This window comes from Lycium barbarum, chromosome 1 (genome assembly GCF_019175385.1).
Source record: "Lycium barbarum isolate Lr01 chromosome 1, ASM1917538v2, whole genome shotgun sequence".
Classification (NCBI taxonomy): domain Eukaryota; kingdom Viridiplantae; phylum Streptophyta; class Magnoliopsida; order Solanales; family Solanaceae; genus Lycium; species Lycium barbarum.
Genome location: NC_083337.1, coordinates 7,700,010 through 7,727,679, shown reverse-complemented (window position 1 = coordinate 7,727,679; position 27,670 = coordinate 7,700,010). Strand labels below are relative to the sequence as shown.

At 35.9% G+C, this 27,670-nt stretch overlaps 2 pseudogenes; both read right to left on the bottom strand.

Annotated features, from left to right (window-relative positions):
• Positions 1 to 393: 393 nt before the first annotated feature.
• Positions 394 to 1,889, bottom strand: LOC132626145 (phenolic glucoside malonyltransferase 1-like; annotated as a pseudogene).
• Positions 1,890 to 16,685: 14,796 nt separating this feature from the next.
• LOC132630875 (phenolic glucoside malonyltransferase 1-like) lies at positions 16,686 to 18,345 on the bottom strand (annotated as a pseudogene).
• Between the last annotated feature and the right edge of the window lie 9,325 nt (positions 18,346 to 27,670).

The window sequence follows — 27,670 nt, the reverse complement described above, 5'->3', positions numbered from 1 at the left end:
TTCAAAAAATGGCCAATTACAAAAATAACCATTTTTGTCTCACTTTTAAGAAATGACTATTTTATAAACATAGTCACTTTTTTGGGTTGTCTTTCAAAGTGCAAAGTAGTCATTTTTTTTGTTGTCTTAGAAAAAGGTCACTTGCAAAGGTATGCACAGATTTTGTTATCTTATAAAAATAGCCACTATGTGAAAGTAGCATCTTTTTCAAAATGCGGGGTGGGGGTAGTAGGGAAGGTTGGAATGTGGGGGGGGGGGGGGGTAAGGAGGTGAGAGGTAGTGAGGGGTACACTAGAAAATGTTTTGCGAAAAATGTTTTCCACATGTAACTATACACAAGAAAATAAGTAGGAAAATCACCTGTTTTCCAAGAAATCATTTTTAAGAAAAAAAATTCCATTATACCAAACACAACCTTAAACTGAAATATTTGAATAAAGAAAGAATGTCACGTAATTGAGTAATAAAGTTACACTTGGACGAAATCAAGATACAATGGGCAAAGACAAAGCAATGTCTAAATCTTCATCAGAGTCCTTGGACTTACTTAGGGACATCGATATTCCTGTATCACTATCAATAGAAATGAACTCTAACTTCTCCGGCCTTCCCCAACCAAAATCAACCGCATATAAATCAAACTTTTGCGATCCAGCAACTGAAAGCGCTCGGTTCGCATCTAAGGTGCTCCATTCCTCATCCTTTTCTTAATGGTTTCCCCGATTAATTCCACAACAATTGTAAAGCCTTCCTTTCCAACTAAGTCAGCATGTCTTGTTTTCCCAATGTACGACAGTATGCAATTTCCGAAGAAAGTTGGAGGAAGTGGCGGATCTAGCCGCGTTCTACAATCTGCAGCACACATGAAGAACTCCATCCCATTCTCGTCTATCTCTTCCCCTATTGCGGTCTCTGATTTTATTAAGCAAGTCCATACATAAGCACATGTTACTCTAAAAGATGTTACATGAATTAGGCTCGGTCGTCTTGACAATATTAAATTCTTGAGCTTCTCGATGTCCTTCCGTGCTACAATAAAGGTAGCTCGAACCTTATCATCAGGAGGAGTCACAATATCACACATCTCCAACTTATTTTTCTTCATTTCATCCAATATAGACATCCCTATTCCATAAGGGTCTTTGACTATGGACCTATCATAATATGGAATAGACTCATCGGCTAAAAATTGCTCATTTCCACCAAATCTATTGAGAAGAGCCCATGATTTTGTGAACCCTGCAAGGCTACGACCATCACCAACGACATGATGGTGAGTGAAACCAAATATGCCACGATTCGGAAAAAGTGTCACCTGAATGGCCAAGACGGGGGCTAATTGAACCCCTGGTGCATGCTTAGGTTCCGCCAGCTGAGGCACAAGGTGATAAAAATCCTTTGCATTTCGTGGATGATTTCCAACAAGGAAATTGAAATCCATATCCGTTTCACAAAAAGTAACGGATACAGAATCTCCCGTAACATATCGTAACTCGGGATAACCGTATGAATTTAGTGGACAAACAACGTTGCCAGCTAGGGGTATGTAGTGTTTGAGAGCGAGGGATAACAAATTTATTAGACTAGGAATGATGGATCGGATCAAACTTGTCTTTGAAATGGGAAGCTAGTAGAAATGAATCCGCCGAATACGGTGAAAAGATAACCATTGAACATCAAAATATGTGAGTGGAAGTGTTAGTTCAGATGCACTGCCCGGAGGTGGTGCAACTTGACACTGCTCAATCACTAAAGCCATTAGCTTTAATTTTATTAAGAGACTCATGAACGTAATGAAATGGTTGCTTCTAATGACTCAAGAGGTTACTTTAAAGGAAAGATAAAGAAAGCTAAAACCACAGTAACGATCAGATTATCCAACGTTGTGAGTGGTAAGTATACTCCTCCATTCTTATTTAAAAGTTTTGGGTTCGAACTCTGGGAATGAAGTTGCTTTTAGTAGGAAACTTTTTACCCTAGAGTAAGATTTTTCAACACGAACTTGAATCAGTCGGATCCCAATACGGATTTTGAACACCAAATTAACCTGAGTTGCCTTGTTAGGGCAATTAAAGCCACCACATGGATCATAGTTTCATATAAATTACTAATATTACCCATTACTCTATGTCGTGTGATGTCAAAGGACCTCGTTATTAATTTATTACTATAAGGGAAATTAAAGGGCCCCGTTGAATTGAAAAAATTAGCTGTGCTACATCTACATTCACATGGCTTAACTTTTATATTTGGTTTCACATCCGGTATTTGATATACGTATTGAGACTCGATTAAATTCGGATTCATGTTGAAAAAATTCATATTGGGGGATAAATCGCTTCCTAATAAAAGCGGCTGCATACCCAGAAAGTTCGAAGCCGAAATCTCTAATTAAGATGAAGTGCTTACTACTTTGCCGCAACCCTTATTGGTACTTATAATGTCACATGGATGTTATAGACAACAGCTAGTGCAGATAATCTTTCAGCATCCAAAATCCAAATCAACCTATTCTAACAGCTAGTGCAGATAACCTTTCTGCATCCAAAATCCAAATCAACCTATTCTATTTTCTGTTATATTTACTTTAAGTACTATATTAAACTTTATACTAAGCAAGCACCACTTTTGTTAACCTTACCAACCAGGGATATTTTAGTAATTTGGAATGGTTTAGTTAGTCTTATTGCTTGTGTACTTATCGTAGCATGGTTTCTTTTAAAATTTGTGAAGGCACTTTCGCCTTTCTCGACGTAGTTCATTTTTATGGAACATTGTTTTATTGCGAGACAAGGCTCCAAGTTCTTTTTTTTTTTAGGTGGAAGGACCTCGATTAGGATTAGTGCTGATTAAATCCTTAAAAATTATCTAATTTTCAAAATCAGTCCCTAAATTTTAAAAAATACATTTTGGCCCAACATAATAACAAATATGAAAAATAAAATAATACTCCCTTCGTCCCAAAAAGATTGTCTTACTTTTTGGGACAAACTAATAAGAAAAGTAAGACAATCTTTCTGAGAAAGAAGGAGTAATATATTAACTATAATAAATGTTTTTGTCCATTGTCTCTTCCCCATTCGTGCTTTTTTCTAAGAAATCAATCCTCAAGCTCTCCCAAATCAAGCTCTTCTACTCTCTTTCGATCTTAACCCTAGCAGTTTTCCTTCCCCTTTTCTCCTCTCCTTCATTATCTCTCTCTCTCAACTGACATTGTTGAAGCTTCCATTGTTGAACCCTTGAAGCTTTTGAAAACACACCAGATTTGGGTAGTGCTTTCTAGGTTTATTGGCTTGGCATTAGAGCTCTATTTGGTGATATTTTGATCCAGGAAGCTATAATTCTTGTTTACACGGAGTTTGTAAGTATATTCTCTTCAGATTTCTAATTTCTGATAATCTTTTTCTTGAGTCTACAATAGATTATCCTTGATTAATGATGTGCTGAATATAAATATAGACCACATTAAATTTAAGGAGCTGGAGGTGGACTTCTCCACAAAAAATCCAAATTGTTGAATTGGATACGATTACACATAATGATTTGGTGCATAGTGTGATTTTGGCAAGTAATGTAGATTTCAAATTGTACGACGTGTCCATTAGCTACATAGTTGGTAATGATGCTCTTAAGTAAAACAAGTTTCTACCTACATCCCAATGATGTGCATCTTTGTCTATACCTTATGGATTTTGCTAAGGATGGTCCCACGCCTATGGTATATGTAAATGTGAACGAGAGGTCTGTCGGAAGTCCAAATCCATCAAAGGCAACCTCACCAATCATCGATGAACATTCCAATGAACATGAAGATCTTAGATAATGTCCAATGAACAATTACTGTCTTGATGTTCATGGAGATGATTTGGAGAATTGCATGTGTTGCGGCAAATTCCTCCAGAAGCCGTAACTTTGATGATGGAACAGGTTGGAAGAGTGGCGATAGTTTCAGGAATAAGAAGACGCTAGCCATTGCACTTCGGCTAGCTTCCCGTGAAAGAACACTTCAATTTCAAGACTGTAATAACAAGTCACACATCTGCATGGTTGCATGCGGCATACAACACATTACTTGCAATCATGAAGATGCAACAGCTGAAGTAATAGTAAGGCACATGATGAGTAAATCATTTAAGGCAAAGGGCCTTCTTCCAAAGAAATCAAGAAGGATATTAATGAGTATTTTGGCTGAAAAATTAGCTACTGGAAATCTTGATCTAGAAGCGTACTCGCTAAGGAAATGGTGAAGGTGTCAGCGGCGGTTGAAGGGTATTCGAAATTGGTTCCTTTTCGTTTTGTGGTTGAAATACAAACCAGGGAAGCGAGACAAACTTCTAACCTGTTTCTTTATCAAAGCTATGGCCGTTGTTGGAGGACTCAGCTGGAAACATTGTTCTCCAAATCATCTCCATGAACATCCGGACAATCATTGTCCATAGGACATTCCCCAAGATCTTCATGTCCATTGGAATGTTCATCGATATGCACATCATTCTCGATATACAACAATGACAGTTGAAGAGAGAGAGATTGAAAGAGCGGAGAAGAGCTTGAGAATTGACTTCTCAGAAACTAAGCGGGAATGGGGAAGAGATGATGGGTGGAAAATGTTTATTATAGTAATTTACTTTTAATTACATTAGACCAAAATGTATTTTAAAAACATGGGAGACTGATTTTGAAGGTCAAATAACTTCTAAGGACTTAATTACCACAGATCCAAATTAGGCCTTTCCAAATAATATGCCACACCCCAATCCTGATAGGGCATGATGGACACCCGAACCTTACTTAGAGCTGAGTGAACCCGCTGGTTCTCGTTATACTCATAATCTCACAGGACTCTTAAGTCATGAAATGAAATGTATAATGGAAGCTTTTCGAAAACATTCTTTTCGTCTTTCTCGAATCAAATAAAATCTGCAATCATATGAATCTATAAAGTAATGCATAATGATACATCGGCTCAAATAGCCGCTTACAAGACTAACATACTGTATACATGACTCTGTCTGCAAAGTCTCTAACACAAATCAATATACCATAACATAGATACTCTGACTCGGCAATACTCCGGAAAGAAATGGAGCTCGCCAATCCAGCTGGAACATTTTCTAGCAATATCCTCTACTCATCTGTATACACCTGCGTGACATGAAACGCAGCGTCCACAAGAAGGGACGTCAGTACGACTAATGTACTGAGTATGTAAGGCATGAGTAACAACATAACATAGATATGAAAAGTAACAAGGAATAAGAGAGATAAGTTGTTCATCTAAATGCCTCTTAACGCGGATGTCATGCATGCTTAGCCTTTTAAAAAAACATTTCTATACATATACATAGTACCATGCCCGGCCATTAAGGCTTGGTGTCATATATATAGTATCATGCCCGACCATTAAGGCTCGGTGTTATCATCATTAGCCCGCGTCCAGGGCAGTATCATAACATGCCCACTGCAGTGGTGTGCACATCTACGTGCCATGCCCGACCGTCTATAGCGCGGCGCGGTGTGAGAAAATACATACATATAAATAAAGCATCCATAAGAGCCCAATCAAAATCCACAACTATATCGAAGTGACGTAAGGTCGGTAGCCTCCGATTGTATTATGGATCAATCATCATCGTTTATCCCACCTTGAAGGAACAAGGGTCATAAGGTGAGAATACCAACAATGAAGGAAATTAAGAAATTGCAAAATAAGCTCAATCTCGGGTTTGGAAACTACGGCATTTTGGGAAAACAACTATGAATTATTAGGAAAGGAATTATACCTTGGAGTCGTAAACATTTAACTTTGAAAATGAGGAAGATATGGAAACATTTATGAAGCCATAGCATCAAAATCATGCCTTTAGAAGCTCAATAACATTATAAGGATCACGAAATTCGTGGACTTCTAGCATTTGCGGAACCAATGATATTATGGGTATGACACAAAGGTTTATAACGAAAGGATCATGCCTTTAGAAAGAAGGGGACTAGCGTTAACATACCTGGAAGATAATTTCTCGACTCCCAACTTACTTCCTATCTCGCAATTCGCTTAAGATTATTCGTAGCCTCGTAATATACATATACAACCATTCATATCATTGTGAGGATCGTCGTCATACACTCGTCTTAAACCCTTAATTTAATTCCATTTAGATACTGTCGAAATTCGGGCAGCATCTCCCCTGTTTATATGCCTAGCCCGAAATTGTAATATAAACAACCAATCAACAACAACAATACCAACATAATCAATACCATTATCCATGCCAATATATCTCCTAAAACATCCCACACGATGTTTTCTAAATTTCTCAACTAACCAACTTGTGATACGAATATTTAATAACTTTATTTCCGTAAAGAAGCCGAAATTAATACCAATAATAACAACAACAATACCCTCAACAATCTACAAGATAATTATATATATTTGTTCATCCAAAATTCTCTTCAAACCTCAATCCATACGCCAACATCAACTACAACTTTTTATTTCTTGCAAATATTCCTTAATCAAGGTTGATAAAGAGAAAGATTCAATGATTCATACCTTATATTTACTAAAGTAACAAGATCTTCAATATTTAGTTGTTCCCAAGCTCCTACAACACAAAAATGAAATCATAATCGCGTCTACACGTTGTCCGGACTTCGATTAGTATTTCGTAGCTTGAATTTCACTCAAAATCCTCAACTCTATGTGAGTTTAAGAGCCCTTTTGATGGCTGAATTTTCTAGAACATTTGAGAGGATTTTTGATGAAGAAAATGGGGTTTTTAGCCCCTTTTATAGTGGTAGAGTCGGCGGTATTGTATCAGTACTGTGCAGCCCTGTTTCTGCGTTGACAGCTCAGTTTGTAACGTTCATAATTCTCTACTCCGATGTCCTATCACCGAGCGGTTTATTGCATTATAAAATAAACTCGACGAACTTCATTTTTGGATTTTGAAACATCTTAAAACTCCTAATATACATGGAAATATACCCCGCCAAATTTGACTAAAAAAATCTGCCCAACATTTCTCAAATTTTCGTCGAACTTATTTTCTTCAATTTGCTTGATCTCGAAATTTTCCGAACTCTCCATACATGATATTTATCATTTATTATAATTGATAATGGCCATATTCTTGCATTTAAAAATAGTTTTTTTTTTCTAATTACGACTTACGAGATCGTAATTCATCCTTTACTTCATTGTTACATACTTCCCATGGCTTGTGCCTTCCAAAACATCATGGGACGTCTCTGATACTCCATTACTATAGTGATGTACGTGGCATGCTCATGCTCTGAAAGTGCGAGGTTTAACATTCTCCCCCCTTCAAAAACATTCGTCCTCGAATGTTGAGGTAGAGTTCGCTCCGAGGTGGATATCAATGTTTTTACCCGTATTTGTCGGTATATACTTTACTTACTTGCAGTCTTACTTACTCATTTAAAGCTGAACTTATTCGAATTACGTAATTTATCCTTCCTCTTTTGTAGCCAAAATTTATGTTTGTACTCAAGGTCATCCCTTTTCTTATTATTTGTCTGTCTACTAACTCTCGATGCTTTATCGCTTTCATTGTCTCTTCAGCCTTTGTTGTTTACATTTTTGTATGCCCTTCCATCCCGTTCTTACCACATACTTTTATCCGATTTTGATCTCATCTTCTTTTTATTCAGAAATTCTTGTTCTCTTCGATCTCCCGGTATATTTCTTACGTTTCACAGGTGTCCCAAGCCTTTATCTCCTTGGAGATGACTTATTCTTATTCTTACTTCCTTATAGATAACCTCAAGGCTGCACATATTTAGCATCCTTTGATTTTTATAGCAGTCGAATTAATCTTTGCGGACTTTATCTTTCAACTAGTTTAACACCGAAATGTCTCGCTTAATTTCTCTTTCCTTCAGTTGGACTTCTGGCACTTGGATAACTAACGACAATTTTTGTACTTATATCAAAAACATCTCAAATATGTTCTTTAATGATTCATTTCCTTCAATTTACTCTTAAAGTTTCTGATCCTTAGTTCGGCTAATAAATTAGGGGTGAATTCAGAAGTTTGTCGAAAAATAACCAAGATTCTTAGTCATGCAGCGAATTCGGATATTTTCATTCTTTCTTTTGTCTGTAACCTTCGGTTTTTCCTTTTCCAATAAGAGCCATCATGTTGCTTGTTCTATGAAGTTTCATTGTCACTCGATTGATCTAATCAAACGCAATATCCTTTGATCGTTTCCTCTGGGTTTCTCCTTCTACTTTTAGCCTTTGCCCGATTCTCACTTAATACGTCTTTCTCATAGTTTGACACATTTATCTATCATTTCGGTTTATTAATCAAGCAGATCTCTTAATTCCTCAAATGTCCATCTCCTTTATTTATATCCTTGAATCCTTTTCCTGCGATCTTGTCTTCACGACTTTACCTTCCGTTGACTTAGTCCCTCCTATTTCACAGCCCTCTATTTCTCTACTAGTGGGCAACTTTCTTACTTAGCTATAACACTTTTCCTTGCTTGCTTCTCTAGTGCTACTTTAGATTATGCTCTTAGTATTAATCGATTTTATATACTTATCATTCCATCTCCTTTTTAATGCTTTTTGTCAAACTCCTTAATTCCTTACAATGTCATCATAGTTCCACCTATGGTAGCGCCCAGATGGCTTGCAATAGCATTTCTTTGCCAATGGCTTATTATTCTCATTAATTACTTTACTTCAGATTACTCATCCGATGCGTCAAAAAATACCATGGCCAAGGGATCTATATTCTAATGGGACTCCATTCTTCCCATACAACAATCCTCAGCACCATTCCTTATACTCTTGTATACAACATTTTCTTTTCATCGTTATTATCCCCTATCACAAGATTGTACTTACAACATACTAATCCATCATTCAAAATCTTTTCAAATCCTTGTTTGAATCTTTCCTCCAATTTCCTCTCCTCTAATCTTAACATCATTACGAATTAACTCATTAGCATGAGACTAAAATAAAATCTTCCTTAATTACAACTTCCTTTTAATACAAGTGTGCTTCCCTCTTTAAGTCCTTGGCTCTCCTATAGCAGCGCCTAATTGAGATTTAACTAGCTTTCATTCCTCTTCAAATATTTATTGTCATCCCCACACTATTTTACTAGCCATCTTATCAGGACGATTATTTATATGGTCCTATGACACATACTCTCACAATTTGATATAAACGGTGACTTAAAAATTCTCGACGCATGAGATATTTTCAAATCTCAAGTAGTACTACTGTCGTGTTAGCCATAGGCATATTGTCTTTCTTTCTTTTGACGATCATTGGGATTCCTATAAATATTTCTCTTTTAAAACTCTCATCTCTTCCAACGCCGCGATTTTTCTTTAGTAATACCGTATGTCCCTGATACTTATCCTTGATCACTTGTAGGCTTTCTCACTTCCTCCGTTACATTTTTGGGGTATGTCTGCTGCATATTTACTTGTAATAAAAATTTCTCTGGTACGAGCGATTCGAATCATACCCCGGGACACAACATGTTGCATTGACAAAACTTATTCCCCTTGATTTGCTAACCCTTCATTATCTTGTCATGCCTCCTTCCCCTGTCTGTCTCATAATATACTTGCATCTGGTCCATTTCCACTTTTCTTTAGCACATCCTTGCTATATTAGTTCATCTCGAATTTCGGCTCCTTTAAGCCAGTACATTTCCCTCCTCTGTACTTGGAAATATTCCAATTCGTCTAAAAAGGTTCTCATATACCAGTAGCATTCGAGTATTGACCGTCTTTGGTAGTCAATTGACCGACCCTAGCGATCCTTCAACTCTTCTAGTCCATATAACGTTGGAGCTACTTTTATCGCATGGGTTGACTTATTCCTCTTTTGCTAACTGGATTCTTGTATCAAGTCAAATGTCAACACATATTAGACACAACTCGAACCACTTCCTTCCTTCATGCCTAATAGTCCCCTAGGTTAATGAATCAATGGTGACATTAGAATTCGTTAGGCTCCTTATATAATGCCTGACTATACCATGCTCCTTCAACCGTAAAATAGTGCATTACATTTATTCATACGTATATACCATTATTGGTCTGGACCAAAAAAAACTGTGCAGGATTCCACTTTTCTTCCACGATGCAGAAGGAAAACACAATGTTTTGAGACCTTCCGCTTTCCTTCCGCGATGCGGATGAAAAACGGAAAGTTCTGAGACCTTCTGCGCAGGACTCCGCTTTCCTTCCGCAATGCGGAAGGAAATCGCAATGTTTTGAGGCCTGATTTTTGAATGAGAAGTCAATGATCCAGCCTTGGCCTTTCGGAGTGACATCAGGTCGATAGTCTTCGAATAGCTTATGGAATTCGTATCGATTCCAAAGGAGTAATCGATGATGAGTAAAATAATATTTTCAAGAATCAATCAAATAACAAGACATTAAGATTTGATATACCAAGCATGGGAATGGAGTGGATTTATTACGGATCGCTCATGTTCATGTTCTAGTTGGGTTCCTATCTTATCAATAAAAGTCGATACTTCCTCTCGTATTCTCGCGATTCGTCCTTTTCTTAATTTAGCTCATAACGTCCTATAGTTTCTCTTAACTAATTGATTGTATCATAATCATGCGTCATAGTCCTTCTAATGCCCCGCCGATTCTTGTTCTCATCATGAAATTCTAGTAAAAGACGCCCTTTTCTTTCTTCCTTCGTTCATTTCTTATTTCCCTTTACGATAGCATAGCTTGCTCGTATGTATGTTTATTTCTCGTATATCCATCCTGTTTCCTTTTTAATCGCATCTCTATTCCAAATCAACTGTCGTATGACATAACTGTCTACCTTTGGCCAACCTTACTAATTTACTAAGCTTCCTCTTATCGTCACCGATCACATAACTTTCTTTAATTAATTTATAACCGCACTCTCTCGTACTTCTGTCCTGAAGGTCCTCCTAGATTTCCGTTGCTCTTAAAGTACTCTTTTCCCATTTGCCACTTCATAGTATCTACTTAGAAGTTTGCAAAACATTCCACTATGAGTACAAACCCATCTTGATCTCGTATATATACAAATCTAATCACTTACTAACCAATCTAATCTACAAATCGTAATACTGTATTTGAGTTCCTGATGTCACTTCATCTCAGTTTCTTAACTACTAATCATTTTTCCCTCCAGGATTCCTCTCTTAAGTTAAATTAAGATCATTCTAAAACTTCTCTTTGAAAGCGTCTCATAATTGTTCCTTCAATCATGACTTACCAAACGGTTGATGGTTACATTTTCCCTCTACTCTTTCTCTATAGACATACAAACAATTCAATTTGCAAAAATTTCGGCAGAGTTTCCCCTATAATTCTTACTACCTCATCCCTGCACACAGCCCAGAAAACACATCCAATGCCCCCACAAAGCAATCACAAATACCATAATATCTTGCTTAAGTTCTCATATCAACATCTATTCATATTAATGAAACAGGAAACATACCTTTCGAATGAACAACTTCAATTCGAAGCAATTTCCTCGTAGCGGCATAATCAACTTCTTATCCATGATCAAATATTTAGGGTTAGAATCAGGGATATCATATCCTATGATTTAGCTCTATGGCACGATCTAAGATAAGAAAGAAAGGTCAATGGTTCTTAAATGCCCTGCAGCCTCTTGTTTATAAGTGTGGCGCGCTTCACACCCATAAACAAGACTATACTGGCCACGACTTTGCAAACAACCCCTAGGACGAACTGCTCTGATACCGATTTGTCACACCCCAATCCTGATACAGCATGATGGGAACCCGACCCTTACTTAGAGCCGAGCGAACCCGCTGGTTCTCGTTATACTCATAATCTCACAGGACTCTTAAGTCATGAAATGAAATGCATAACGGAAGCTTTTCGAAAACATCCTTTTCGTCTTTCTCAAATCAAATAAAATCTGTAATCATATGAATCTATAAAGTAATGCATAATGATACATCAGCTCAAATAGCCGCTTACAAGACTGGCATACTGTATACATGACTCTGTCTGCAAAGTCTCTAACACAAATCAATATACCATAACATAGATACTCTGACTCGGCAACACTTCGGAAAGAAATGGAGCTCGCCAATCCAGCTGGAACATCTTCTAGCAATATCCTCTACTCATGCGTATACACCTGCGTGGCATGAAACGCAGTTTCCACAAGAAGGGACGTCAGTATGAATAATGTACTGAGTATGTAAGGCATGAGTAACAACATAACATAGATATGAAAAGTAACAAGGAATAAGAGAGATAACCTGTACATCTGAATGCCTCGTAAGGCGGAATGTCATGCATGCTTAGCCTTTTAAAAAAATATTTCTATACATACACATAGTACCATGCCCGGCCATTAAGGCTCGGTGTCATATATATAGTATCATGCTCGGCCATTAAGGCTAGGTGTTATCATCATTAGCCCGCGTCCGGGCCTTCCGCATCCGGAGCAATATCATAACATGCCCACTGCAGTGGTGTGCACATCTACGTGCCATGCCCTGCCGACTATAGCGCGGCGCGGTGTGAGAAAATACATACATATAAATAAAGCATGCATAAGAGCCCAATCAAAAGCCACAACTATATCGGAGTGACGTAAGTTCGGTAGCCTCCGATTGTATTATGGATCAATCATCATCTTTTATCCCACCTTGAAGGAACAAGGGTCATAAGGTGAGAATACCAACAATGAAGGAAATTAAGAAATTGCAAAATAAGCTCAATCTCCTCATAATAATATAAAGCTCATGTACATGGAAATCATTATGAATAAAAATCATTTCATCAAAGCATTGATCTCATACCTTGAGACTTTTAGCCATAAAATCATCATCATCATAATCATCATAGAAAATATCCTCATCTTTGACATCATCATTATTATCGTAAAAACATGTTCACCGCTGTTATCATAAGAGCTCACAGAATCATAAATCTCCGGTTTGGAAACTACGGAATTTTAGGAAAACAGCTATGAATTATTAGGAAAGGAATTATGCCTTGGAGTCGTAAACATTTAACTTTGGAAATGAGGAAGATATGAAAACATTTATGAAGCCATAGCATCGGAATCATGCCTTTAGAAGCTCAATAACATTATAAGGATCACGAAATTCGTGGACTTCTAGCATTTAACGGAACCAATGTTATTATGGGTATGACACAAAGGTTTATAACGAAAGGATCATACCTTTAGAAAGAAAGGGACTAGCCTTAACATACCTGGAAGATAATTTCTCGACTCCCAACTTACTTCCTGTCTCGCAATTCGCTTAAGATTATTCGTAGCCTCATAATCTACATATACAACCATTCATATCATTGTTAGGCTCGTCTTCATACGCTCGTCTTAAACCCTTAATTTAATTCCATTTAGATTCTGTCGAAATTCGAGCAGCATCTCCCCTGTTTATATGCCTAGCCCGAAATCGTAATATCAACAACCAATCAAAAACAACAATACCAACATCATCAATACCATTATGCATGCGAATATATCTCCTAAAACATCCCACACGATGTTTTCTAAATTTCTCAACTAATCAACTTGTGATACGACTATTTAATAACTTTATTTCCGTAAAGAAGCCGAAATTAATACCAATAATAACAATAAAAATACCCTCAACATTCTACCAGATAATTATATATATATTTTCATCCAAAATTCTCTTCAAACCTTAATCCATCACCAACAACAACAACACAACAACTACAACTTTTTATTTCTTGCAAATATTCCTTAATCAAGGTTGATAAAGAGAAAGATTCAATGATTCATACCTTATATTTACTAAAGTAACAAGATCTTCAATATTTAGTTGTTCCCAAGCTCCTCCAACACAAAAATGAAATCATAATCGCGTCTACACGTTGTCCGGACTTCGATTAGTATTTCGTAGCTTGAATTTCACTCAAAATCCTCAATTCTATGTGAGTTTAAGATCCCTTTTGATGGCTGAATTTTCTGGAACATTTTAGAGGATTTTTGGTGAAGAAAATGGGGTTTTTAGCCCCTTTTATAGTGGTAGAGTCGGCGGTACTGTAGCAGTACTGTGCAGCCCTGTTTCTACGTTGACAGCTCAGTTTGTAATGTTCATAATTCTCTACTCCGATGTCCTATCAACGAGCGGTTTGTTGCATTATAAACTAGACTCGACGAACTTCATTTTTTGATTTTGAAACACCTTAAAACTCTTAATATACATGAAGATATACCCCGCCAAAGTCGACTAAAAAAATCTGCCCCACATTTCTCAAATTTTCGTCGAACTTATTTTCTTCAATTTGCTTGATCTCGCAATTTTCCGAAACTCTCCATAGATGATATTTATCATTTATTATACTTGATAATGGCCATATTCTTGCATTCCAAAATAGTTTTTTTTTTTCAATTACGACTTACGAGATCGTAATTCATCCTTTACTTCATTGTTACATACTTCCCATGGCTTGTATCTTCCAAAACATCATGGGACGTCTCCGATACTCTATTACTACAGTGATGTACGTGACATGCTCATGCTCTGAAAGTGCGGGGTGTAACAAAATAAACTTATAGGAATATACGTAAGAGTTGTTAACAACCCGTAGCTACCTTTCATGTATTTATATTTCGTACAGCTTTTAGGAGCAGACACGTGTATTTGGATGTATTTGAATACACTATTGAGCCATATACATAAGTATATAAATGAAACAAGCCACACATAAAATCATTCAAATACATGTGTATATAAATGAAACAAACAACACATAAAATCAGCCAAAATATGTATTCAGCCATATACATATGTATATCAATACACATACATATGTATTGAGCCATATACATATGTATTGAACCATTGCAGTATGTTGCCCAAAACAATGATTCAATACAACTGCAACTGACTCATTCGAAGCAAATATACATTCATATACATATATTTTTTGATGTATTTGACTGTATCAGCATTTTATACTAATGAATTATATCAAATTAAATACACAAAATTTGAATAGAATATACTCCTCCGTCCCAATTTATGTGGCACCATTTAACTTGGCACGAAGTTTAAGAAAGAAAGGAAGACTTTTCAAATGTGCGGTCCAAAACAAGTCTTATATAAATGTGTGGTTGTAAATGATTCCATAAAGTTAAATTGTTTCTAGATATAGAAATGTGACATTCTTTTTGGAACAGACCAAAAAGGAAATGGTGCCAAATAAATTGGGACAGAGAGAGTAGCTATTTTAAACAATATATATAGTGTATTAAAAAAAACCATATCATTTAAGGACATAAGACATTTCCGAATGCAACTACATATAACTCATTCAAAACCAAATACATTCAAATACATTTATATATAACTGCATATAGCTACAAAATAAAAATATATCTACAAAATGGGATTGTTGCAAATATTAGTTATTAACCGTAAATGTCTCTTAAAATTAGTTATGCCATGTAAAATTTTCTAAAATAAACCTGGGCCTGTCTCCTAATAAAAAACTCATTGGGACCCTGCACTTAACTATCCCTGCATTCATGATAGCTTCCTGAATGACATTGTCAGAAAATAATTGAAAATCATCATTCTAGAAGATGTTCAATTAGTTTCTACTCCTTTGAAATTTATGCCATTTTTATTTATTTAATTCATTTAAAAAGGAAAGAAAGGCTGAGAAAAGGACTAAAATTGAATCTTTTTCGGATGGGAACTTGGGAAGGACATCTTGTTTTTGATGACATCTGTGGAGATTTTATTAAGCCAAGAATCTATGACGTTATTCAATTTTCAAATTATTAACTCAACAATAATTAGATGCTAACTTTTTTTCCTGGAAACATATTTTTTTATGAAGGAAAGTTCTTTAAAAGGAATAAGAAAATTAGAAACGATAACTTGAGAAGTTTTAATTTAACTTTAAGTAGTTGCCCTTCTTGACTTTATGTCAAGCAGCATTGAATTTGAATATTTACTCTTCTTTTTTTTTTTTTTTTTTAAAATGATGCCTCTATGCCATTTAAAGTTGCGATGATAATTAACTCTAAATATATTTTATTCGCTTGTGTGATTGCAGTTTTTGTCTTTTTAATATCTAAAATATATGTGATGTGCAGGTTGATGAACTATCTTTTTAATATCTAAAATATATGTGATGTGCAGGTTGATGAACTATTTTTTTAATATCTAAAATATATGTGATGTGCGGTTGATGAACTATCATATAGAGGAGTGAATATGTTTTGTTTAATATTTTTAACGGGTAAGTTGTATAGATCATTATTGATTCCCTGTATTTTATTTTTCTTGCGTGATAGAAGTAAAATTTAGGAAGTATGACGCTCCAAAATATCAATTATAGTGTGTCAACTGAAATTCATTTTCATCTTGTTTAAATATTACTGATTAAGGTTCAACCTACTTTGAGAAACACATATACAGTAAATCTAATCCACACATAATTCAGTTTCTCTATTTGTCAACCGTTAGTACTACATTTACTGATTCTGAAATGAGGGTTCTGATCTTAATTATAGGCCATTAACAATGTGTCACTTGGAAAATCAATTTACATATACCATTGTTACTATTTCGATAAAGATAGGATTTTCATCGTGATTAGTACTATCAATGCATCCGATTATTGTAGCTAAAGGATTGAAGTGATTCATCTCTCAGCTGGAATATTAAAAATGCGACTCAATTTTCACTAAAAATAAATTTTAAATAGAGTTCTTACAAAAAACTTAGCCCATGAGTGAATATAGCAGCAAAAGCACTCATTCGAGTTTCGGACAAAGACAAGCCAACCTCTAAATCTCCATCAGACTCCTTTGACTTACTAAGGGACATTGATAATCCAGTAGCACCATCAATAGAAATAAACTCTACTTTTTCTGGCCTTCCCCAACCAAAATCAACAACATACAAGTCAAACTTTAGTGATCCAGCAATTGAAAGTGACCGATTCAAATCTATAGTACAAAATTCTTTAAACCACTCTCTAGTCAGGATATATTCCTCATCCTTCATTCGATTTTGGATGGTTTCTCCAATTAATTCCGCAGCAATTGTAAAGCGCCTTCCTCTCCAACTAAGTTAAGGCGACTAGCTTTTGTAACGAGTGTGACAAGGCAATTCCCGAAATAAGAACAAGGAAGTGGAGGATTGAGACGCGATCTGCAATCTGCAACAAAACAGAAAAACTCCAAAACATTCTCGTCTATTTCTTCCTGGATTGCGGTCTCTGATTTTAACAAGCAAGTCCATACATAAGCACATGTTATTGTGAAAGATGTCACATGAGTTTGGCTCGGGCGTCTTGACAATATCAAGTTCTTGAGCTTCGTGATGTTATCCCGTCCTATAATAAATGTACCTCTAACTTTATCAAGAGGAGTCATATTTATGTCACGCATTTCCGGCTTATATTTCTTCAAGAGTTCATCCCATATAGCCATCCCTTGTTCATGAGGGTCTTTTATTAAGGACCTATCATAAATTGGAATGAGCTCATTTCCTAAGAATTGTTCATCTCCTCCAAATTTGTTGAGTAAAGCCCACGCTCTTATGAAATTTACCATGGTAGCTCCATCACCAGCGGCATGACGGTGAATGGAACCAATGGATATGCCTTGATTCGGGAAAAGTGTCACTTGAATCGCTAAGACTGGAGCTACTTGAACCCCCGGTGCATGTTTAGGTTTCGCCAACTGAGGCATAAGGTAATAAAAATCGTTCGCGGTTCGTGGATGATTTCTAACAAGGAAATTGAAATCCATATCCGTCTCAGAAAAGGTAACAGACACAGAATCTCCCGTCACATAACGCAACTCAGGATAACCGTCTGAATTTAGTGGACAAGCAACGTTGCCAGCTAAGGGTATATGGTGTTTGAGAGCGAGGGAGAGTGAATCTTTAAGAGTAGGAATAATGGTTTGGACGAAATTGGGTTTGTAAATGGGAAACTTGTAGAATAAAATCCGCCACATACGGTAAAAAATAAACCACATATGATCAAAATAGGTAAGAGGGAGTGTCAGCTCAGCTACACCGCCGGGAGGCGGCGCAACTTGACATTGCTCAATCACAGAAGACATTGCCGTTTTGTTTAGAGATATAGCAGTTATAAGTAAGTTTGGCTTATCTTAATAATACTCCGAATATAGAAACTGTTGCTTATGCTTGTGGAATTATTGACGACTTGAATTATTAGAAAGTTACTCTGAGATGTGCGGCTGATATTGGATTAGACCTGTCAATAATTGATGAAAGTCGCCAGCTGGTTGTTGGCACGCGGATCAATGATTTTAATTATAGAACATGATAGTAACAATTAAGAGCCCATTTGGATTGGATCAAACCAGCTTTATAAGTTATTATTTAATTTATTTGAGTATTTAATAAAATAAAAAATAGTTTAAATTAAGTTATCAAGTGTTTAAAATAAATTAAAATTAAAAAGTTGATCAACCTTAACTTTTTTTTTTTTTGTTTAAAAGTCATTTTAATTTAATCAATAATTTTATCCTTTTATCCCTTATATTTTCTATTAATTTCAATACCACCCTTATCTCTAAAAACTCTTTAAGCATTTTCATCAAAACACATAACTGTTTATTTATAAAATAACTTTTAACATTTAAAAATTACTTTAAGCACTTATATTTAAAAACATTTTTTTTCAACTAATCAAAACGGACTCTAAGTTTAGAACATATTAGAAGAAAGAAATTTATAACGGTTAAAAATAGCTAGTGGGTCAGGTTCACCCATAAGGGTGCTAACTAGTTTATTAACCCATTAGCTTTTCCTTTTTCTAAATCCTAATCCTTAGCTTTTTAGTACACCATTATGGGAATTGGAAAAAGTTTTTCCATATTAACAAGAGGACTAGCGTTTATCAAGAAAGAATTTATGTATAATATGTTAGAGGGATCTGTAGGCTGTGAACAATGGAGATTCATCTGCTTTATGAGGATTTTCGACTGTTGATGACATGAACCGTGATTGCAGCAATTTGAAGTGTTTTAATTCTAGTTGACCCACTAAAACATAAAAAATGCGACTCTATTTTGTGTTGAAAATAGAATTTTAAATAGAGTTCTTACAAAAAGCTTAGCCCATGAGTGAATATAGCACAAAAGCGCTCATTCGAGTTTCGGGCAAAGACAAGCCAACTTCTAAATCTCCATTAGAGTCCTTGGACTTACTGAGGGACATTGATAATCCAGTAGCATCATCAATAGAAATGAACTCTAGTTTTTCTGGCCTTCCCCAACCAAAATCAACAGCATACAAGTAGGCTTCAGGTTAGTTAAAAGTAGCCGTAATATTCTGCGTACAAAAAGCAACTTATCCGAACTTATGGTTTGCTGCTGTGCTTGTTGAGGTTGAAGCAACTATTTTCGAAATCCGAATTGCCTCATGAATTGTCTGCTGTGTTATTCCTAACTTTTTGGAAGGGCTGACTACTCACCATTGTTGTTGAAACCAAGCTCACAGTAGGACGCCTGCAACCTGTTCGATAAATTGTCTGACAGATGTTTTCATGCCATTTTCGATATAACTCTCTTCTCACCAAAACCCTAGCATCAACATCATCATTCTATGGCCTCAACGGCTGGCAGCCAGCCACCTCTGGTGGATGGTCAGCCTGTGACTCAACCATCATCACTAATTGGATATGCCACAGCCCTAAAAACTTTCGCAAATACCCAAACACCAGAGCCTTTAAACATCAAACCTATTACATCAAACTCTGTCTTGCGATTTTTTTTATTGAGCCAAGGTTCGAACCCTAAATCTCATAATATTAGGGCAAGGGCAAATATTAAAGATCAGCAATTTGAGGGGGCCAAAATTAAAGACTAGTGCCTTTGAAGGACATTCCGCACAAAAAAAAAAAATGGTTTGGGCTTAGCTTTGGTTATTGGGCTGGTTATAAGCTGAATGGAATTGGGCTGCTACTAAAATATAGGGAGAAAATTACACGGTAGGTCTAGCTTTTAAAGTTAGGCACACAAATAGCACAACTTTTAAAGTTCTTCAAAAATAGCATCATAAATTAAGGGATTAATTTTGTCCTTAAATATATACAGTTAGACCTCTCTATAACGGCATCCGCGTATAATAGCACCTCTCTATAACAGCTAAGATTTTTTGCAACCGATCTTTTATATTATATTTTACTTCTCTATAACATCATTTTACTTATAATGACAATGACCAACTTTATGACAGTACGCTCTTTGTAAAATTACCCCCATATAACAGTTATCTACTTTTTCGGGTAATATAGTAGCTAATTATCTTAATAAAAAAATAGAATATATATGGTTACCAATAATAAGTGTATAGATTTTGATCAAATATTTAATTTGATACTTTAATATACTATATTTATGACAGAAGATTACATATGAATACATATTTGTAATCTAAGAATATCATTGTCTTCTATAACTTTATTTAATATACATATGAATATCATTGTTTTATTACAATAAATAAAAGAGCTTCATAAAATATTTAATTTGATATTTTAATATACTATATTTCAGTAGATTTAAAATGTGTGTCTTAGAGCTTAAAACTTTATACATTCAGTTATGAATTTATTGAAATTGTATTAACTTTCTTAAATGTTTGGTTAGTGACATATTCATATCTTTGAGAATTAAATTTTAAATAATTTGTTATTTTTTACAACATTAAAAATAAAAAGCATAGGTTTTATGCATCTTTTTTTGCCTATAACAGCCACACATTATTTGAATGACAAAGACTGTTATAAGTGTATAACAACAACTCTCTATAAAATATTATACTCATTGTATATAAATTTTACACATACATATTCATGATATATTTATGTTATACATATTCAATATAATATTTTACCTTTTGTCTTCGATTTGTTCAACTTCATCAGCTGATTACCTCTACGGATGTAAATGTACATTTAACTTTTTAAGAATACAACTATCCCTTCTATTTAGGTGTTTATTATGTTTGAGAAATTGATTTATAAGATAAAATTATTGAGCTAAAAAATAGGATAGAAAAGCTTGGGGAGTTATACGTGATTCTCTCTTGGTGAATTCCTTTGATTTAGGAATAAGTTATGGTGTTGATGAAATTAGTTGTCATGGAATGAAATTTAATTAATGCTGCTATGATTCTGTAAATATTTTTTAAATAATGTACAGTTATGTTTTCCCCCCAAATATAACCGCCATAATAATAATTATAGTATATGTATAAATAAAATGTATTTAAGTGAGAAAGATTAAAATAATCCTTTTCATATAAATACTTGAAAATGTTACAAAGTAAGGGGTAATGCTTTGTATTTCTGAAACAATCGCTAGTAAAATGCATAGTGGAAATTGTAATGGATAAAGAAAAAATATATGTATTTGAAATACTTACAATATTATATGAAAATGCTTTAGATATTATTTTGACAAGGGCAAAGGTCCAAATATACCCCTCAATTTTGCGATTTAGAGCAGATGTACCCCCCGTTAAAAAAGTGATGAATATATACCCTTACCGTTACAAAATGGTGCAAATATACCTCTGCCCTTACACAAATAATGCAAATATACCCTTTTCGCTGACGGGATTTTTTTTCAAAAATCATTTAGCTTATTTTTTAATTAAAAAAAATGTCATGTGGTTTTAAGAAAAAAGTCTACGCCGTGGTCAGTCGAGTTTGGGTGTGTCCGCTATGGCAGACACTTGACCGCTATAGTGGTGCCGCTATAGCGGGATCAAGCCCGTCACAGCGGAGGGAAGGATTTAGTGAGGTCCGCTACAGTGGGAACTTGCCTGCTATAGTGGGACCGCTACAACGATGGATGGGTCGTTGCAGCGGTCGACGACGACAAAATGTCGGCTTTTAAACACTTAGTTCCGAATTCTTTATTCATAAAACTCCAAAAGAGTTCCCCACAAGCACCTAGGGCGAAATTCCAAGCTAGGGCAAGAATATCCTTGAGAGGTAGGTAAGCAACCACTGCTTCCATCATTACGCTTTCATTTTCATGATTATCATCCCTTTCATGGGTCTACAATGGTAAATTAGAAATAGTAACCCTAGAACCTAATAGACTTTGAATAGTTGGTGGGTTATGAATATTATTGTGTGTTATTCATCTAATAGCTTGGGTTATCACTTTCTAGTCAAGAATTGAACCATTAGAGACATGAACTAAGTGAATTGAGACTTAAGGTTTCATAAAAATGGTAGCTTGACCATAGAAACTGTTTGTAAGAGGTAATTTGATTAAATAGCCTTGTAAATTGATAGTTCGTGGTTGTAAGGCCAATGTTAGATTGCTTTACACCTAGTAATCATTCACCCATTAGAAAGGGGTAAGGTGGAAGGGTGTTCATTGAATTGATTTTGTGACTAGAGTGATTATGACTTATTTAGCATCTTAATTGCTAGACTTTGAGCGTTCTGAGGCATTACAGAAGGGAAAGGTTGTAGCGGAGTAATCTGCATTGTTGCAGCTATACATTCGAGGTAGGTTACAGTCTACTTGAGTTAGACTTTGATTAGTTGATTGTATGTGTTGTGAAATTGATAGGAGAAAGCATGTCTAATCTTCAAACATGATGTGTGTGGTTGAAATTCCTATATGCTATTGATTAAGTGATCATGTGGGCTTCGTACCACTATTCATTGTGTTGGAACATATAGGTCAATGATGTTGTGATGAGAAGTTAATATGATCTTCTTGGTGAAAGTGAGATACAAAATGATAATTCGATTATTGAAAACAATGTGACAATAGATACGGATATATATATATATGAAAAGGCTCATTTGACCGGGGGTGAGGATGAGACCTAGCTATGAACAAGCACATTTGACCGGGGGTGAGGATGTGGCCTAGTTGTGAGCTCGGGTCCGAGGGGTGAGTCCGGAACGAGTGGTACATAGACACTATAGGTCCCCTGCAGTTCATGACTACTAAGCAATGACATCAGTTAGCATGTGTGTACAGGGTATATTTGGTTGTTGTTGGTAGACTATTTCTGTTGTTTGCTTCCGTTGATCTAACTCTTGATATCATTGGGTGACTTGATTGTTAATATCCTTGGTTGACTTGCTGTTGGGTTATTTGACTATGTGTTGTTGACTGGCTTGTCTATTTTATTGATTTTGTGATGTATGCATGATACTAATCTTAGTCGGCCTATGATATCTACCCGTATATAGTGTTTGTACTGATACTACCTTGCTGCATTCTTTTGAGTGCAGATTGTGATCCAGAGACTACTATCCGACCTCATATCTAGCATTGGGTGAGTTTCTATCCATGCCAGGCCGCCCAAAGATCTTCTTTTCTGATGTCTATTTTCATTCCAGATATTGTTGGTTATTTATCTAGACAACATACATTCCTTAGACATGTTTTTTTATTAGAGTCCTTGTACGGTGACTTTCGGATTTTAGGGTTGTAATAGTTAGGACTTCCGCATTTACTTCCTTATTTTATGACATGACTAAATTTTGATTTATCTTGTACTTGAATGGTTAATAAACTATTGAATTGGTTAACATAAAAATGGACTTGCATGAATAGATGGCTTACGTTTTGGTTCGCCTACTAGGAGTTAGTGTGGGTGCCAGTCATGGCGGGTTGGGTCGTGACATGTGAGCTTCTGACATGATTCGCTCTTTGAGCCCATCTACATCTGGAACACTTAATCTGTCTTGGTACCTCAAGGTACCATCATCTCCCCCTTGTTCAAAAGCCGTTATCTTATGCTTGCGAATCCCCTCTTTCAGTTGTAACAAGTAGGGATCTCTAAACTTATTTTCTTTAACTACTACCACTAATGAGAAATGAGCTCTGCTCTGAATAACAACAACACCATCCTCGAAGTCCAAGAGTGGAACTCCTAGATTAGCTAAACGGTGAACTTCTTGTCACACCCCAATCCTGGGAGGGCATGATGGGCACCCGAACCTTACTTAGAGTCGAGCGAACCCGCTGCTTCTCGCTATACTTATATATCTCACAGGACTCTTAAGTCATGAAATGAAATGCATAATGGAAGTTTTTCGAAAACATTCTTTTCGTCTTTCTCGAATCAAATAAAATCTGTAATTATATGAATCTGTAAAGTAATGCATAATGATACATCGGCTTAAATAGCCGCTTACAAGACTGGCATACTTTATACATGACTCTGTCTGCAAAGTCTCTAACATAAATCAATATACCTTAACACACATACTCTGACTCGGCAACACTCCGGAAAGAAATGGAGCTCGCCAATCCCGCTGAAACATCTTCTAGCAATATCCTCTACTCATTTGTATACACCTGCGTGGCATGAAACGCAGCGCCCACAAGAAGGGGCTTCAGTATGAATAATGTACTGAGTATGTAAGGCATGAGTAACAATATAACATAGATATGAAAAGTAACAAGGAATAAAAGAGACAACCTGTACATCTGAATGCCTCGTAAGGCGGATGCCATGCATGCTTGCTTAGTCTTTAAAAAAAACCTTTTATACATATACATAGTACCATGCCCTGTCATTAAGGCTCGGTGTCATATATATAGTATCATGCCCGGCCATTAAGGCTCGGTGTTATCATCATTAGCCTGCGTCCAGGCCTCCCGCGTCCGGGGCAATATCATAACATGCCCACTGCAGTGGTGTGCACATCTACGTGCCATGCCCGGCCGACTATAGCGCGAAGCGGTGTGAGAAAATACATACATATATATAAAGCATGCATAAGAGCCCAATCAAAAGCAACAACTATATCGGAGTGACGTAAGGTCGGTAGCCTCCGATTATATTATGGAATAATCATCGTCGCTTTGTCTCACTTTGAAGGAACAATTATTTTTAAGGTGAGACTATCGATGAAGGATAGAATTAAGAGAAAACATAGAATAGGATCGTAAATCTCATAAGGCATCAATTCATATACTTTGGAATATTTAGAAATAAAGTCACCATCCATGAATAGATTGAGAAATTAATAAATAGCTCGACATTCTCATGTCGTCATTGAAATCGTAAACTTGGAACCTTTAAACATAAGATCGTTCTCATCATAATAATATTCTCATTTTTGACATCATCGTTGTCATGGAAAACATATCCATCTTCTTTATCATAAGAGCTCACATAATCACAAACTTTGGTTTGGAAAACACTTATGGATTATCAGGAAGGAAATCATGCCTTGGAATCTTAGACTTTTTAACTTTTGATAACAAGGAAAATATGGAAACATTTATGAAATTATAACCTAGGGATCATGCCTTTGAAAGAAAGGGACGAGCCTTAACATACATGGAAGATAATTTCTCCACTTCCAACTTACTTCCTGTCTTGAAATTCACTGGAGATTATTCGTAGCCTCGTAATCTACATATACAACCATTCATACTATTATTAGAATCATCGTCATACGCTCGTCTTAAACACTTAATGAAAGTCCTTTTAGATTCTGTCGAAATTCGGGCAGCATTTCCCCTGTTTATATGCCTCGCTCGAAATTCTAATTCAATAACCAACAACATCAACAACAATACCAATAGTAGTAATATCATTCCCAACACCAACATATGCCATAAAACAGCCCACACACTGTTTTTCAAATTTCTCAACCAACCCACTTGCGATACGACTATTTAATAACTTTATTTCCGTAAAGAAGCCGAAATTAATACTAACAACATCAATAACAACATCCCCAACATCCTACAAGATAAATATATGTATTTCCATCCAAATTTCTCTTCAACCCTCAATCCACAAATCAAAAACTTCAACACAACAACTACAACTTTTATTTCTTGCAAATATTCCTTAATCAAGGTTGATAAAGAGAAGGATTTAATGATTCATACCTTGTTTTTATGAAGGTTGCAAAATATTCATCATTTTCTTGTTCCCAAGCTACTCTAACACAAAATGAAATCATCATCGCGTCTACGTGTTGTTCGGACTTCGATTAGTACTCCAAGACTTTGAAATTTGCCCAAAATCTTCACTTTTATGTTGTATTTTAAGAGCCCTTTAGTTGGCTGGAAAATTCTGGAAATTTTTGGAAGGTTTTATGATGAAAAATGGGGTTTTGACCCCCTTTATAATAAGTTGGGTCGGCGTCACTGTAGCTACAGTACTGTAGCAGTACTGTGGCGGTACTGTAGCAGTGTTGTTTCTGCGTTGACAGTTCAGTTTGTAACGTTTATAACTCTCTACTCCGACGTCTTATCGACGAGGGGTTTGTTGCATTACGAACTAGACTCGACGAAAATCATTTTAGGCTTTTAAAACGCATTAAAACTCCAAATATACATGGAGATATACCCCTCCAAAGTTGACTAAAAATCTGTCCAACATTTCTCAAATTTTTGTCGAACTTATTTTCTTCAATTTGCTTGATCTCGAAATATTCCGAAACTCTCCATACATGATATTTATCACTTATTATACTAATAATGGCCAGGTTCTCGTGTTTCAAAATTCTCTTTCCCGATTACGACTTACGAGATCGTAATTCACCCTTTTTGTTCGTTGTTACGTACTTTCCATGGCTTGTGCCTTTCAAAACATCATGGGACGTCTCCGACGCTCCATTATTACGGTGAGGTACATGTCATACTCATGCTCTGAAAACTCGGGGTATAACACTTCTTTGGTCATAGTTCTTTTGTGTTATATCCGGTATTTTTGAACGTCGGATTATTTGTAAGCTGAGGTGGGGCCCACACGTCAAGATTTTTTTTGAGACATGTGACAAATTATATGAATCACATATGTGAAGTTAAACACAACTCAAGAAGGACCCTGGGGCCAAATCAAAGCGGAAGTCCTCCAAACGAATATTTTTAAGAAAACGTTTTCGGGTGACCTGACTTTGGGGGGAAAACACGGTATTATAAGTTTGGAATTTGGAAAAATACCAAGAAATAGAAGTTGTAGACAATTGAATTAGCTTTCGAACCATAGGTCGTAGGTCCCCAGGTGACGACGGTACAAGGAGATATGAACGTTTTAAGGTCGAAAGGTCAGTGGGCTAGGTCTAACTCGGGACCAACCGGGTTGGCCCAAAAACAATGAAGAGAAAAATCAGGCCCAAGTGAGGAGGTGGCCGGCCATGGTCCTTAATAAAGGACCCAAGCCCATTTAAATTAGTCATGTGATTAATAATAAAAAGGGGCTAAGTCTTCATTTTCAACCAAGAACATTCTTAAAGCAAAGAACAAAGAGAGCAAGAGCAAGAAAACAAGGGGGGTTCGGCCCCCTCCAAAAAAAAAAAAATTCCAAGTCCATGAAGCTTGATCCAAAATCATAATTTTCTAGCAATATTACTAACTCAAGGATGCTCTTCAACATGGTATAATTTTTAAGGCAAGAAAGTACTTTTTTTATCAAGTGGAAGTTTGAAGAAAAAGGTAAGATTTCTATTCTTTTGTGATATGGAATAAGTATATATGTTGTAAGGATTGGAATTAGATGAGAATATTGTTTGTAATGTTATGGAAATATGGAAGTTTACAAAGTGGGTTTGCATGTGTGCATGTGTATGTAAGATTGTATAAATAAGATGAGTTGAATTTTATGTTGTATTCTAGTTGTAGTTGTGG